The sequence below is a fragment of the Canis lupus genome, chromosome 12 (genome assembly GCF_011100685.1).
Source record: "Canis lupus familiaris isolate Mischka breed German Shepherd chromosome 12, alternate assembly UU_Cfam_GSD_1.0, whole genome shotgun sequence".
In the NCBI taxonomy this organism is placed as follows: Eukaryota; Metazoa; Chordata; class Mammalia; order Carnivora; family Canidae; genus Canis; species Canis lupus.
In genome coordinates, this window is record NC_049233.1 from 58468027 (window position 1) to 58480191 (window position 12165).

The 12165-nt window shown below is 39.4% G+C and overlaps 1 long non-coding RNA gene across 1 annotated transcript in view; it reads left to right on the forward strand.

The window, feature by feature from the left end:
• The first annotated feature begins 2473 nt into the window (after positions 1-2473).
• LOC102153675 overlaps positions 2474-12165 on the forward strand; it is a 67922-nt gene continuing 58230 nt past the window's right edge. Inside the window, exon 1 of the long non-coding RNA XR_005368066.1 lies at positions 2474-2529. This is a non-coding gene — a long non-coding RNA (uncharacterized LOC102153675). The remainder of the gene's footprint in view (positions 2530-12165) is intronic.

Below are 12165 nucleotides of genomic sequence, written 5' to 3' on the forward strand. Positions count from 1 at the left end.
GCAATGGTGAATAACAGGAACACTGTAAACATGCTGTTATTTGTTTTCTTTTCACAAGTTTCCTCATTGGTTCACATGATTTCAAACTCCAGAACTATATTCAACTATTTCAAAAGTTAAGGAGGAATTTAAATAAAGCATATACCTAATGGTAAGGGGGTGTTTAAGAGAATAGTTGATCCTAATGTTAACTCCTTACAGATGTCATCTCTTTAGAAAGACATGTTGGAATATTTGTTGCTGCTTTTTTTAGAAAAAGAAATTATCACTTAGAATTGATGACAACTTTCAGCTCAATGTTAAATGTTATCTAAAGGAATAGGATTATTTTGGGAACTTCTGACTATAGTTTTGGTAACTTCTCACTTTTTCCTGAGGTTGACTTGTTGATATTGTTTTGGTGAGAGTGCCTTTGTAACAAGTGACAGAAAACCTAGATAGGCTGTTGCCCATACAGTAAAAACCTATACAGTTGGTTTGATTATTGCTCTGGTTCTGTTTCTCATAAGTTCTCTTAGCTCTGTTCTTTTAGCTCCTCAATCATTGATTGTGTCTTTCATTCTGGGACTAGGTCAAGAGAATGGGATTAATCTGAATAGTTTAAGTCACTCAGAGGCTGTCCTTGAAGTTGAGCTGGGGTCAAAAAAACTCATACCTGAAAGATTCAATGGCTCTGTTAGGAAGAGGGATGTGTACACTGCACTCCCTTCTGAGTCTCTGACAATGCTACTGAACTGTAGATAGCTGTTAGTTCAGTCATGACTCCTTCTAATTGCCATCCCAACACAAGGTGTTGTACGTGTTCAATTAATGTATATTCATTTATTTATTTTTAAAGGTTTTATTAATTTATTTGAAAGAGAGAGAGTGCAGGGGAGAGAATCTGAAGCAGACTTCACTGTGAGCACAGAGCCCAGTGCGGGGCTCGATCCCACGATGGTAAGATCATGACCTGAGCTGAAACCGAGAGTCAGACACAACCGACTGAACCACCCAGGTGCCCCTAATTCATGTATATTTAAAATAAGTTGATGAGAGGCTAAAGAATGTATTCAATAATGGCTTGTTTCTATGATTTTAAATAAAGTATAAATATGTTGGCTTAAACGTGTCTTTCTAAATCAATGGATTCAGAAAGTGGTCGTGTTTAAAACTGAGCATTTTTTGGTTATTTTTTGCTATTGATTGTGATAATAGCTACCATATGTCATTATTACCCTACACAACCAAACAGAAAGTTAGAAGGATGATTCATGGAAGAAGCAGTACCCTCAAATATGGAGATTAAAGTACAGGAAGTGGAAGACAGCATAAAATATTCATATCATTACTTTTCAAAACTTGTTTCAGATGTTGTCACAAGATGTCATCACAAGAAATCAAAACAGTAAATCTGGATATATTCATTGAAAATGTGGGACTAAAAACATGTTGTTGATGTCATTTAGCTAAGTCAGTGTCAACAAGACGGGAAGCCAGGACTTTCCAGGTTTTTGCATTAAGGCTTTGCCTTATTATCAAGTCACAGTGAATAAAACCAGCCACATCTTTCATTCAAGTCCAGTGATGTGGCCGCATAGCAGGAACTTCATGTTAAGAAAGACACCAGATCTATGGTGTCACACAGGCCATGCCCTCAGAGATAAGACATTCTCTTCATCAACTGTCATTATAACCGTCAGTCAAAACTTTTCCCACTAAAGTGTCTCCTGAATGCTGACTACTTCAAATAGGAGGGAAGTGCACTCCTGGGTAAAGTCCATAGTTTCATTACCTCCAGAGGGGAGGTAGCCCTCTGTGTAGGTGGGGCCCCTGAAGTGGTTTCTAAATTCGTTCTTCAGAGACCCAGGGTTTTGCATAGCCTCTGGAATTGGCAGGAAGAGGAGGTTACTAGTGGAAATGTGTCCATTCCTTACCACTTTTCTCTGCTTCAGAAATCGGCTTTCTAAGGTGCCTGGGTGGGTGAGTCATTTAAGTGTCTTGCCTTTGGCTCAGGTCATAATACCAGGGTCCTAGGATGGAACCCCACATTGGGTTCCCAGCTCAGTAAGGAGCCAGCTTGCTTCTCCCTCTCCCTCTGCCTGCCTCTCTGCCTACTTGTATTTTCTCTCTCTCTCTCTCTCTCTCTCTCTCTCTCAAATAAATAAATAACAACTTTTATTTAGGAAAAAAAAAAGCCCATGGCTAACATGTTTGGAGAGCCCTTGCCATTCAGGATAGGTGAGTGTCCCTGCTTGGAGGGCACAGCCACAGACACTGGGATGAGAAATTGAAGGTTTTAGTGGCATATGGAGGCCATGGTCTGCATCCTGGCAAAACACCTGACTGAAAGAGCAATTTCAGTTGTCACCGAGACAGGTTATTTACCACGCAGATATTTAAGCTGTGTATCACTCTAAATTCTCAAATAAACACATGGACTATTATGTGATTTCTAAAATGCAAAGCCTTACAGTGTTATGGATTATTACAGATCTGCCAGTGATTTCTGTGGGGCATGACGACGTCTCAAAAGGCCTCAGCATATGGGTAAGCGACTCTCTGTGGTGTTGTGACTTAGGAAATTAAAATTCCCCTTTAAAAAAAAAAGGCTTTTCTAGTGACTTGTGACTAGACATTCTTTTGTTAGAAATTCACTCTTCTAGATCAGAGCATTTGTCTTCTATTAAAGTATAAATAATTCCATGTAGAAGATAAGATGTTTCACAAAATATATAGTTTTTTGTTTTCAAAAATATAATTAAAAAATATCTGGACTTGCATTTATTTTAGTGTATGATACCCTCTTTCTCTTCAATAGCAGAAAACTGGATCTTGCCAAATTGAGATAACTCAGTCACTTCTGGTTTTAAACTCAGTCTTTTTGGAAACTCACTACTCAACATTCAAGATTCTTTCCCCCCATTCTTCCCTTCTCTTTGGAAGACTCTGGGTTTATGGAGGCTTATCTCAGGCAATGCTGGTGCATTTGAAGGGTCCATGTCTTATCTGTGGTGGTCTTCTGCCCTCCAAGGCCTTCACTGAAGTGTAACTCACCTCACCAGGCCGTGGGGATTGACTTTTGCCTTCACTTTGTCTTCCATGGATGCTTGTAGTCCTACCTTGGCTTTCAGTTGTATAATCCATATTCTCTGTGTCCTTCCTGACCCAGTCACAAGGGTTCTTTAGTCCGTCATCCCCTTAGATACTTCTCTGCCTTCTTGAGGACCAGAAACCCCTGCCTGGTCCCCCCACCCCAACCTAAGGTGAGTAGAACTCTGGGTGGCTCCCCTAAGGCCCATGGCTTAAAAGGGGTGGTATTTGGACATGATATGAGTACATAAACTATTTAAATTACTTGTTACTAGTTTTAGTGAGATCAGTACAGGAATTGAGAGTAAACATTCAGACACTTAGTTAGAAATTTGGTTTTAATAATTAAAACTTGGGGCTTGCGGGGACATCTGGGTGGCTCAGCGGTTGAGTGTCTGCCTTTGGCCCAGGGCATGATCCCGGGGTCTGAGATCGAGTCCCACATCAGGCTCCTTTGCATGGAGCCTACTTCTCCCTCAGCCTATGTCTCTGCCTCTCTCTTTCTCACTGTGTCTCTCATGAATAAAAAACAAAAACAAAAACAACAAACTTGGGGCTTGTATTTTTATGTCTTTGGATTTTCTATAACATATACCTAGTAATTCATCTTTATTATTTTATTTTTATTAAAAAAGTAACTGATCCTTCACAGTGGGTTTGAGAAGTCTTGGCCTGGATGATTGCTTTTCCTGTTCAGGTGCCATGTTGGACCTGGCATAAGACTTCTCTGTGAGATCTGGAAAGCTATATCCGCCCACTCCACTGAGAGGAAAGCCACAGGCAAATCAAGAAAAAGCACAAAGAGGAACCTCAGTTAAGATCTTAAAATATTGTCTACCTCACCATCTGGATATCCCTTGACAAAAAATACAGGGGAGTGGAAAGAGCTACATAAATGTAAAAAAAAAAAAAAAAAATCATTTTACCTCTAGGGAGCCTGATTTTCCTCAACAATAAAAAGAGAATAATAAATCCCATTTCACTGATTGTTGTAAGGCTTAGATGAGAAAACATACATAAAATTCTTAACTCAGGGCCTGGCACAGAAATGTTAACTTCCCTATAAAGTTGGCAGAGTTCCTAAAACATATTTCATTTCAGCAGTTAAGTTCTCTACCCCCGTAAAAAACATAAATGTCCATTCTTACTAATCTTTACGTTATTGAGAACATTTGAAGTTGAAAAACCACTATATAGGGCTGTAACTGTGAGAATCACAATATTTACTAGAATTGTAAGAATTAAAAAAAAAGAGAGAACGAATGCACAGTGATCAAGAAAAGTGCCTTGTATGGAGGAGGAGTTAAATTTATGATAATGCCCTCCCATACATACACACGCGGGCACACACATACCCACTCACCCACGTATGTGAACACATATACACACACTCACACACACCTAGTAGCAGACTCGGATACAAGATTCAAAAGCTGCTTTCTGTCAGCAAAACAAAAAATCAGTAGACCTCAGCATCTCCTGTGGATGGTATTTTGTTGATACATTTGGCATATACGTTTATTAAGTAGAAACAAGGCAAAAAAATGATAGCTGCTTCCTGATGAGTTTGTTCTACAGCTTCTAGAGAGTGATCCCATAATTGCAACTGTGTTTTCCCTATCTTGCCACAGTGTGATTTTTGTAAAGTAATTACACTAGCAAAGGATGGTTTAGTCCTTGGAAGTGAAATATTTCTCTTAAATACTGCTGTTTTAATTAAATGTAACCCTAGGAGAACAGTGTTTAGTTGCATAAATGAAATGGGCCGAGCCTTAGGGCACTCTGAATCCAATAGAGGAAATTGAGCAGCACAGTCAGTTGGGCACAAGCTATGAGAAGAGTGAAACAATTTATCAGGCAGACTGGAAGTTAATTATTCAGTCAAAATATAATACGTCATAACATGCCAAAGGCATCAAGCCACGTGGGGCAAATACGTAAATGTGACGACTATTGATTACCACCAAATTAATGCCTGGGTTATTGAATCAGTTTTGTATTTGTTTTTAGCACTTTAAAATCAGTTAAAAGCCAGTGCAATAAAAGATGGTTGGAACTAATACAGAGACCAGAGCCATAATCAAATTTCAAAGTAAGAAATTAAATTTGGGTCATAAAGCCCCAGAAAGTGTGGTTTCAGAATCACCAGTTAGGCTAGGTTTTATGGGAAAAGTTTCTCAACAGCATAAATAAGATCCACACACAAAATAACAAAGAGAATAATCATCTTCTCTTTATACATCTCTTGGCCTTCAAATCCACCCACAGTCCTGGACAAAACATACTTTCACATAATTCGGGGAATAAAGTGGTATTAGGAAATGAAAATGATGGAGAGATGAGAGAGCACTGCATTATCAGGAACCTGCTCTAAAATGTACCCAGGGATTGTTTTAATTTGTTTTATACTAAGATATGTAGACACAGAAAGGACTATGGTGAAGGAGAGAATTTTTCTGCTCACAGATCTTCAGAAGCTGGAAGCTAGGCATGCTATGCAGGTCCACATGGGAAGGAAGCACAGATTGGTCAGGAGGTAGAGTGAAGGCACAGGAAAGTGTGGGTAAAAGCTTTTATTGTAGTTTCTGTGGGAAAGAATGGGCAAGGCAAGGTAAGCAGATATAAGATTGGCTAGTTTGAATAATTCCAGCAGGCTCTCAGGGGTGTATGGATTGTACTAAGCTCTTTTATACCTAGTCCTGAGGCTTGGTATGTGAGAATTCTGTAAAGGAGGTGGTTGGAGATTGGAGAGTATGGACTTGGGGCTGGCTGGTTTGCATATGAAAGGGGGGCTTGCTGGGCAAGTCCTTTAAAGTCTCTAGGAATTGTCCCTGAGAGGTGGTCTCCCCTAGGCAGGTGAGGCCCCAGAGCATCAAAAAATAGAGAAAATATGAAAATATGGGCAATACAGGACCTTCCATTCTCTGTGTTCTGGAATATGAAGAATATTAAAGTATTGAAAGCGCTGGGGCTGGCCTCACTCTGCATATGTTACTCAACTGTGCTAAGGGTTGTCTTTATTTTTAGGCTTTGTTAACCATTCAGAGATGCTATCTGAGCTTTGCTGATCCTTACCGTGCATTCTTCTTAACTACAGATTATTTGCTGCTCTGCTGCTAATCATGTTTTCTTCTATAGCAAGAAGGCTTAAAAAGTTAAATAATGAGAAAATGACTCTTTAGACACCAGTGATTCTGCTGAAGTTCTCTTGAAAACTCTTCACTTATGGAGAAATGCCTAGGAAGGCTGTCCACCGAGGATGTCAGTGAAGGTATTAAGAGATCAAGCATTGTTGAAGAAAGATGAACATCCCATTGTGACACAAACAGAATACATTTTAGAAATTAAGGTCTTTATACTTCAAAGAGCAGAAGAAGCAATATCTTTAGACTGAGATGGTGGGAATGGTTTTCAGATCACTGTTTTATACTTCACACACAGGATAAATTATAAGTCAAACTGTAGCCAAATTTACAATATCAGAGGTGTATTTTACTTTCATTTATTTAATGTGATCACTATAATGCCTGTGGTTACATTTGTGCTAAATTTTCAGTTATTAAATTTGATTTTCAGTAGATTAAATTTAGCTGTAAAATGTTCTTTGTGCCAAGGCATAAAAGGAAAGTCCTCAGGCAATAGCATTTTTTCAATCATTGTTTTTTGAAATGCATTCAGTTTGTAATAAACACAAACACACATGGTAAAATATGACAACTATTTTTTCATTGTTAGCATTTTCATCTGTGAGCTTGAAATTTAGCCAGCAATTGTTTTTGTCCAGAGGTCAAGAAGTGAAAACATCATAAAAATGTTTTCTCACAGAAAATAGCACTGCATTGATCACATATGAACGGCTCTGGAAAAATAACAAAGAACCAGTCCTCTGTCTCCAAGGAAACAAATGCTGGTGCTTCCCTCAACTAGTGGCTATTCCCTGTCTCACCACTGTGTGGTGCTGCTTACTATTAAATGGTGTGTGTGTGTGTGTGTGTGTGTGTGCGTGTGTGTGTGTATCTTTATTCGCTTTTTAAAATTTATGATGCCTGAAGTTGAAAGATAGTATACATCCTGATTTGGAAATATCATGTGCTCGGATTCTACTCACTGTATATGAGCTTTCTGAGTTTGTGGAGATTCAGCTTTGCCAGATGATAACTAGATATCCTGAGCCTGAAATTACATGTATTTCCTGTTCAACAAATGACTGGCTGCGGAACTCAAACTAACCATATTGCCAATTAATCTGATTTTTCACACAGGCATAGATTTGGTGTAGAAACATTGCAAATAAAAACTTTTCAAATTATGGAAGCATTTAACTCTCTTTCCAATGGAGATTCTCATGTTTCACCAGTTTAGTGAAAGGATAATTAAACAAACAAATAAGGCTTTTGGATATGGATGATCATGTAGACTTGCTGGTTAGTTTGGTTAAAAAGAAAAAAAGAACTTCCACAAACCTATTGACTTAGGCAAAAGGGGAAAATTTTAAAGACTACAGGACGAAGAGCTTAAGGAACTCAAAGGAAGAGACTATAACTTCCAAGATGGGAGGTGGGAAATGCCAGCATTCAGGAAGCAATGGCACTACTATCTCTATACCTCTAAAGTCACGTAGTCCTTTTCTATCTCTGAACTTCAAACTGAGAAAATGCTTTCTGTCCTTCCCCTTTGTATTTAAACACAGTAAAATCCCACGAAGTAAAAAGTTGGAGAGTTCCTATAATACTTCTCTTTACATAAAGTGATGCTGCATTTTGAATAGACTATCTGGTTTTATATATATTGATCTTATTCTAGCATAAGGGGTTGAACTCTATTATCAAGAATATCCTAATATTACGCTTGTCTTTTTCTTCATTCTAGCTTGATGTCTGAATACTTTCTGTTGAACTTTACTGAATTTACTAGCATTTTTTAGAGTCTCATGATGACCATGTAATAGAAAGGCAAGCTTGCTGCTCTTCTGGTTACTTTAGCTCTTGGACTAGGAATGGACACGTTATCCAAGGCCTAGCAATTCACTGACTGGCCAGATTCTCTCTCACAAGGAATGAGCCATGGAGTCATGTTCACTACAGTAATTTGGGGGCTGAAGGTTGAGTTGAAAGGTCAAGTAGAAGCAGAGCCAGATCCAGTGACATGGCAAGGTGAAACCTACAAGCAAGCTGAACACTATGGGGAAACTCAAAATGAGTAAATTATTAAATTTATTGAATAAATTCTTTTCCATTGACAAATAATTTGGAAGGGAATTCATGCCTATCTTTGGCATGGAAGGAGGTCTAATAATTGACTTAGGTTATTTATATATCTAAGACTAAGGATTTGGTAAAAAAAAATAAGACTAAGTATTTGGTGACAGAGGAAGTATTAAAAAAAAAAAACAACAAATACACAAAATGTCTCTCTCCTGGTACAACTATAGGAAGGTTGAAAAACTTAAAAGGCCTAGTAAGATTTAAGCGAATTTCTAAGGGAAATGCACCGTGAGTAAGATGGGATTAAACACTTGCCAGCTCACAGGTGTTGAATCTGGCTTTGCTTTCTTCATCATATCCCCCCACTCCAGCCATGGCCCCTTTGGCCCAGAAATGGGGGTGAAGGAGCCACGTTCTGATTATTGGGATGACAGAAGAGGTACAATGACTATAGTTGCTGGTTTCTTATGGACATTGTCTTTTCCCTTGGACACTGATGGGAGAAAGAAGGGAAAACATGTACAAGTGTTCTTAAAATATAAGCCCATTGACCATAGCAGGGCTATGGCATCTATGTTAGATATTTTCACTTCTACCGGGTAAGAAATACCATCCATTTCTAGAAAGAAGTCTAAAAGAGAAATTGATGATTCTAATTCTCTTCTATCACTAACAAACTTTCTGAACCCAGACAGGTCCCCTCATTTCCCTGGGCCTCAGTTTTCTTTTGTATAAAAAAAGATCAAGTCCCTTCCTACTCTCTCTATTGTCTATGTTTCTTGTTATTCATATGGAACCCTCTTAAAGTGGCTGTACCCATCCCAAACCAGATGACAATCTTTGTTTCCCAACCCAGATTGGGGTGGATAATTTTGGAAGAGCAGATCTGCCAGTTTAAGATTCACAGGCACCAATAAATTAAACAAATAAGATATGCTTTTGGCAAGCAGTTGTTTTGAAAGAGGGAAAGAGCATCCAGGCAAATACTTGCTATTCAATGGAATTAAGTCACTTCAACCCTCCTTCCCCACCACCAACACACACACATAATTCCAACCAAATTGTTGTGCATCTGAAACCCATATGGAGGGGTGGGAGAGGGCAAAGAGTAGGTCATGGGGCCAGGTTGCCTAATCCAAAGCCCAGCTCTGCTATTTGCGAGTATGTGATGTTGGGCAAATTACTTAACTTGTCTGAGCCACATTTTCCCCATCTGTGAAATGGGTATAATAATGGCATTTTCTTCAAAGGGTGGTTGTGAGGATGAACAAAAAGCACTCAGTTATAGTGTCTGGCACATACTAAGTGCTCAAAAACATTGTTTATATTTATTATCTAAATGCACTGGTAAGGAAGGGGTTAAGAGTTCATGGACTTTGATAAGATCTGGGAATGCTATAAAATGAAGAAAATGAATTAGAGACGGACTCTCTTTGGCTTCCAGGAGGCATCTTTTTTCCATGCTGGCATGTCCCCAAACTTTGTCTTTTCCACCAAATCATCATCTGAGTGCTGAGTAGCCTCTCCTCTTCAGTATGGTCCAAGAAATGAGGTTGGAGGAATCTTTATAGACAACCCCAAATGGCTACCTACGTAAGTGGGCTGGTTGGGTTTTATTGATTACCTAGTTGAGCTTCTCGTTTTCTAGATGATTGCCCACCCATATTGGAGAAAAGGATAGGAAGAGAGCTAAAGCAGCCACTGTCCATTGCAGGGCCGTCAGAGCATGAGGGAGGCTGTCTCAGAAAACCTGAGTCCAGACAGGGAGAGTAAACAGAAGCCAGCACTGTATAATCAGGGTAGAAGAAAGAGGTAGAAGAACAAAGGTTTTTTTTTTTTAAGATTTTATTTATTTATTCATGAGACACGCACACACACAGAGAGGCAGAGACATAGGCAGAGGGAGAAGCAGGCTTCATGCAGGGAGCCCAATGTGGGACTCAGTCCGGGCTCACACCCTGAGCCAAAGGCAGATGCTCAACTGCTAAGCCACCCAGGCATCCCCAGAAGAACAAAGTTATAAGAATTATCCACAAATACCTCCAACAATAATCACGCAGTTTGGGAACTGAGAAATATTTGTGGAGCTAGGGTCTGCTCTGTCCTTGGCATTCATAGCATCACAGACGGACAATGTCTTGGAGACCCAGCCTGTTATACGACTCACAAGGGTCTCATGAAAAAGATGGGAAGGATGTATGGGGGGGGGGGGGGGCGGGGGGAAGGTGTGGCTGCCAACTGCTGGCTTACTTACAAGCACTGTAGTTTGTTTAGTGTTTTATTCAGTGTCTAATAAGCTGCTTATCATTTTGTCCACATCACTTTGGACTTATTCAAAGACAATATCCTTTTGTTAAAAATCCTGATGTAAGCAATCTAATTGGTTTTTGTAAAAATAGCTAGATGTGGAGGGGCTCTAATGATCAGCAGCTGGTTGCTCTGCTGGTGCCCAGAGAGAAGGCCTGCCCCTAATTGAATTTACCTGCATGGTTTGGTTATCAGAAAAGAAGTACAGGAGAAGAGTGGTTGTGGAATAAAGATGTGAAATAAGGACAGGTACGTATGCATAAGAGACAGTCAAATATAAAAGCTTGTGCCATCTGTCATGTTTATAAAGCAATGGTATTATAGATAGGGCCGGACAAAGTGTTAGGGTGCACTTAGCATAGATCCTCATTTTTTAGAAGAGAGGAAACTGAGGCCCAGAGTGGTTCGATGCCTGCACAAGGTCACCGAGTCTAGTTGGCAGCCTGTGTCCTGTTCAGGGGCTCTTTCTGCCTTAGCCCACTGCCTCTCACGATCATGGCCATCGCTAACCTGTGTCTTTGGTGGAGAAGGGAGTTGTTTCTCTCTTTGTTTTTATCATGTAGGCCAGAAGACTTCTTTTTGGTAAAACATAGTAGTGACAGTTACTGTTGGCCATTTTCTAAAATCCATTTCTTTTAGAATGAGGATTTCAAAGATAGCTTCCAGTTAGAAGAGTTCTTCATGACGATGTGTGAGACAGACCCCACCCCTTTGAACATCCCAAGAATCATTCCTTACGGAAGACTCAGGCCATGGCTAAAGAAGCTGGACGAAGGTGATGATGGCATTTTGTTAGAAAGGAGAATGTGTTGATGAATGAGTCAGTGCAAACATGTGAGAGGATGCACCCTCAAAACCCAGCAAAGGGAAAGTGGGCTTGCTTGTCTAAAAATGGTTAAAAATGGTCACCACGTTAAGTGTAGGAATAAGCCGAGTTACTTATGCTTGTCTGAGAGAAGAGGTGGTTTATCCAACTACCTTTCAGGAAAGGAGTGTGTCAGTGCTCTGTGACTCTTCCAGTTTGTTCAGGTTTCTAAAATAGGATTACCAAGGAGTCTGACAACAATGGGAATAATGAAGTGCCCAGAATAAGCAGCAAGGTGGCTTATGTCATGTTGTATGCAGCATCATGAATAAGAGGTGATTTATCCCTTTCATCAGGCCAAGCTCTTCACAGGCAAGGAATCTTATTCAAACTATGGCCACATCCTAGACCATAAATAAAATCCCAAGCAACAAAAGCACCCTTGACCAAATATAATTTAAAATTAGACTGCATTCATCGGATTTTAAAGGTAGGAAAATGTTTCAGAAACATTTTATCCATAGTCCATAAATAATATCATGATCTTCACAAATTTGATATTTAACATTCAGTTCGTGAAACTGTTGTCAAACCCTCCCAGGGGTTTGGGGGAATGTGAAAAGTACTACAAGCCACTTGAAGCCAAGGAATATTGAGAAAAGTGTGGAAGGGTTGATGATTCTCCAGGTTCTACAGAAAATGTAGGAAAGGAGTCACTGTGTGATGGGAAAAAATATGTGTATATATATATATATATATATATATATATATATATAT